Source organism: Wyeomyia smithii, chromosome 3 (genome assembly GCF_029784165.1).
Source record: "Wyeomyia smithii strain HCP4-BCI-WySm-NY-G18 chromosome 3, ASM2978416v1, whole genome shotgun sequence".
Classification (NCBI taxonomy): Eukaryota; Metazoa; Arthropoda; class Insecta; order Diptera; family Culicidae; genus Wyeomyia; species Wyeomyia smithii.
The window spans coordinates 272,082,402-272,087,288 of record NC_073696.1 but is presented as its reverse complement, the minus strand read 5'-3'; positions in this window follow the sequence as shown (position 1 = coordinate 272,087,288).

The following is a 4,887-nucleotide window of genomic DNA, read 5'->3' as shown; positions in this document are numbered from 1 at the left end:
TCTCCAAGAACGCTCATTATTTTCAAAATTTTGTCGCCCACCGTTATCGCGAGCATTTGTTGCGTAATTAGCCCCTTGATAATTTTCGCGCCGAAAATTATTGTCTCGCCGTTGATTGTTATTGTTCTGGCTATTGAAATTGCTTTGATAAGGTTTATTACCATTCGAATTTTCTCTTTGACGAGCGTTATTGTTCGGCGGGCTAGATTGCCACCGTCTTCCTTGCGCGCCTTGCTGCCGCTCGAGTAAATCGAGACCACGCATTCTATTTTCTATATCAGCGAGCTGCTCACATTCCTCGCACTGTTCTTCTAAAAACTCCATAAGTCCATCCAAGCTCAAATTTCGCTTGCCACGGGCCATCTGTTTCAAGTGATTATTTCTTAAACCTCCTATGAAGTGCAATCGGAGACTTTTTTCCATGGCGGAGTTATCTCCACCGTCTTCATCTAATAATTCTTTTATATCTGAAGCGCGTTATTTGTATGAGTTAAATTCTTCGTTTGGCTCCTGTCGTAACGTCTCAATTTGCTTTATCACAACTTCTATCGCCTGCACAGTGCCGAATTCTTTTATCAAATTTCGCTTGACTGCTGGCCAGGTTACTGCCCTAATTCGTGGCAATGCTGCTGCAGCCTTGCCTTTTAATTTTAATAAAACTACATATATTAATGCAGTCTGAGGTTCATTCTCGGGAATCTCGTCTGCGAAATGTTGAACGTGGTAGAGGAACGCCTCTAGCTCGTCCTTAGACCCATTAAATTCGGGGATGCATTGCAATGCATCGGCTTTTGGAAATTCATAAGCCATATCGTCTGGGATGTTTTCGCCAAATTTGAGTTTTCTAAGTGTCTCCTCAAATTCTCGACTCGCTTCTAGAAAGCTTTGTTTTAGTACTTGTAATTGTTCCTGAGCTGCTGTCTCGTTTGGGTCCTCGTCACTGCTATCTGACCCGCTGTCAAAATTTCCTAAACTATTTCTTACGTAAATTAATCTTTGCTGTTCTCTAGAGGACTCTGCCTCCTCTGTCTCGCCAAATCGTGTTGACGATAGCACTTGGTTGGTCCGTGAACTGCTTACCGAACTTGGTGCTCTTAATTCTGCGTTAATAAAAGCTGACGGTACGGTTCTCTGAATCCGTGATTGATTAAGGGTGAGAAAATCAGTATCGGTGACTGAATTTGATCTCCTTTGCAATCCTTTGTAAAATCGGTTCCTACGAACGGCGTCAAATGCCGGTTCAGTAAACCTAATCTCACGTCCGCGCAATTGAATCACTCGGTCGGTCATTAATAATGCTATGGTTAATAGCGCATCTGTTTGCTATTATAGTTGTTATTGTGAAAAAAAAAGGAAATGAAACAAAATCACTCGGGAAAATTTCCTATGCCCCTTTGCCTTGCGGACCTGCATCACCAATATGAACGAAGTTCAATACACTCGAACGAGCGGAAATACACTCAAAATGATATAGTATCCGTGCAATTAAAAGAAAATGCCTATGAAAACGAAACAACATTCGAACAAACGTTCTGGTATCCTAAAAAAAATTAAGAAAGAAAAACAAAATGCATCTAGAATTTAAATTTTTTTCTCAATATTCAGATTTTTGTTTAATTTGATTTATCGGTTATTTAGTTTTGTGTTAGTATTCGCGCCTATCTATGATATTTTAGCGGGTCGCTTACGGATGGTCCGGGCTTGCCGCTGTGCTATTAGTACGGTTTATAAGATTCGACACTAACTGCAAGCGGTGTCGTTTTATTTAAATAAATGCAGTATAATATAATGTCAAAAAAAGGGTTAGTATTAAATGCAAGCAATTAGTTTTTAAAAGCAAGCTGCTAAATGTAATTGGCTGAACAATCATAAAAAAAATGAAAACTGCCGAAAAATCAATAATTGTTATTATTGTTTCGACTTTTTCTCCGCTGTTGGCCAACCGCTGTTAGCAAACCAAAGACCAAGAAAAATTGAATCTGCCGTGCGGTTTAAATAAAATTATTTAATATTAACGTTTCAAATGTTTCATAAATAATTTGTAAATCATGATAAACTATCACGGCCGTACAACGTTACAACAGCTGACACTGCATAAACGTAGGTACACTTGCACTTCTCGTACGGCGGGTGTTTTGTTTGTGTAGTTTATTCACCGCTACCGTTGGTGAAAAATAACACCTTCGCTCGCGGCGCTGGTACCGCGCTGCGAGGAACAATTCTACGAAATACGCCAACCAACTCTCGTCGGAATGTTCGCGCGTAAGATTTCTCTAACATGCCACGGACAAGAAGGCTGCTAGTGATAAATTCAAGCCAAGCAAAAGCAAAACGTTTAAAGTACTCACCAAATTAGCTGCGTCATCTCTCTGTCACTTAGGAATGTCACTCAGTTTATATTTTTTTTTATTTGTTTGTTCGTTAAGAAACCACTGATCACTATTATTCAAACACAGAACACTCAACGCGCACACATAACAACAATTGATTAAATAACTGATTGTTGATTGAATAACTGAAATAACTAATTGTTGAACAACTGATAATAAACGTAATTGGCTCCGTAAAACATTAATTTGTATTGTGCCGTGTCAAATAAATGTTATGTGAACTGAGATTAACTTCAGAGAGTGGTTACATCCCACTTCTGACACCATAAAATGCAAAGACTTAGCTTTGCCAGGGACTTGTGATAAGCACGATGAGTCCCTGTAAGTGCAGGGAATTAAAACATCCGCACTGATTCTATTTTGGAAATCGAATGTTTTATTAATTAACTTCAAACTTAATTCTACCCTACCAAAAAGAGTCGGAGAGAAACAATTCTCTTGTCCGATTCTTCGTCCTGTCCTTGTTAATCCTAACACCTTTAATTAATTAGTTATGCATTTGTATCTTCCGTCTCGCTCAATTTACTCGCGGACAGGCGTCACTTACTCAATCGAAAATCGTTCGGTATTCATTATTATTATTATTATTTTAGGTTATTTGCCATGTGGCCGTCATCGTTTCGTTCTCATCGGAAACGGAGCGTCGCATTTCGACTTCGAATGCTATAGAAAAATAATAAAGTATCGTTCTCTTGAAATTAGTAGAATTGCTGAGTGCTTTAAGAAATGCTTATTATTCATACATGCGCGGCTGTTATTTCCGAACCTGTCTGTGAGAACGGAATATCGCGATTTATTCCTAATTCAAGAAACATGCATGGACAAGAATATTCCTGTCCATGGGAATGTAATGCAAGAGTTTATGAGAATCAAAAATGCTTATTAATTTCTTGGAAGGCCTGTTCACATCTTTTTAAGTTAGTGGTAAAATTTCTAGGAGAAATAGCAAAAGTCAACGGCATATGGTCTGTATAAATTTGGATTTTTGCCCCGTATATAAAATTTCTTAACGGATACAGAGCCTAAACTATTGCTAACATTTCCTTTTCATTGGTCGCATAATTTTCCTCTGTCTTAGAAAGCGTTCTTGAAATAAAAGAAATTGTTCTATCACCGTCAGTTGTTTTTTGAGATAGAACTGCCCCTAGTGCTTCATTGGAAGCATCTGTCGTTAATATAAAAGGTTCGTTAAAATTTGGAAAAAATAAAATATATTCTTAAGATAACACATTTTTTAAAGTTCCAAAAGTCCTTTTTGCCTCGTTATTGAATTGGACTGGAAATTTTCTGGACTCATTTTGAAAAACTTGGCTTTGCCAATTTTGGGTTATCTTTGATAAAACGCCTGCAGTATCGAGATAACCCCAAAAACATTCTCAATTCTTTCAAATTGGTGGGCTCCGGATATTTTCTAATGCATTCTACTTTCTTTGGATTAGGTTGTAATCCATTTCTGGATACAATAAATCCGAGAAATTCAACTTAGTACTTTAAACATTCTGATTTGTCAGGTTGAATCTTGAAATAAGCTCTACGTACAGTTTCGAGAACTATTTTTAAATTATATTTCTCCAAATATAATTATATCGTCAATATAAACATAACAAATTTTACCAATGTGTTCATGCAATACATCATCCATTACACGCTGAAATACTGCAGGTGCATTCTTCAATCCAAAAGGTAAACGTACAAATTCGTATTTTCCATTATTCACTGAAAGGGCTGTTTTCTCAGTATCCTTTTCATGAAGCGGAATCGGGTGGAATCCCGACGCGAGATCAATTCCAAGGTTTGCTAAAATTGTCGAAATTTCTGGAATTGTTTATTTGTCACTAATTGTTTTCTGATTAAATTTTTTTAATCAATAACAATCCTATATTTTCTTTTGTCCCGAAGCATCAAGTTTTTTAGGTACAATCCAAACTGGAGAATTTTTGGGTGATCTTGAGTTAAGACTTTCTTCAGAAGAAAGTCGAAAAAATATATTTTTTATCGGAGCTGAGCTCCTTCTTTATTTGATGCTTAGTAAGTCTTGATTTACAATTGATTCTTAACCTACGAAGAAACCTCGCGTTGTGGTTGGCTCCGTTTAGAACAAAGGGGGTGTTTGTATGCATGCTGATAGCTAGTCGATGGTGTTATGCTTATGTTGCATCTCCTGTAGATATCGTTTGGGTGGTCTGGGAAAGATTGTTGTGGTTTCCGGAATGATCTCAACTCGTCTGGTGAAATTGCGATAACGTTGTTGCTTGTTGCTAACTCCTCCCTGCTTAAATGACTTTGTCCTCAAAGTTCACGAATGGATGGGACGTAGTGGCGTTGGTGTGTCGGTGAATGCTTGAAGTTTTTTTTTCTTTCGTCTGATAGTACCTCCGTCTCGGAGATAAGTGGCGTGTGTTTGGTTATTGAAGATGACGGCTCTGGTTTCTCTATTGTGATGACCTCATCTTTGTCGAATTGGACTGTGATGTCACTCTTATAGGTATGTAGTACT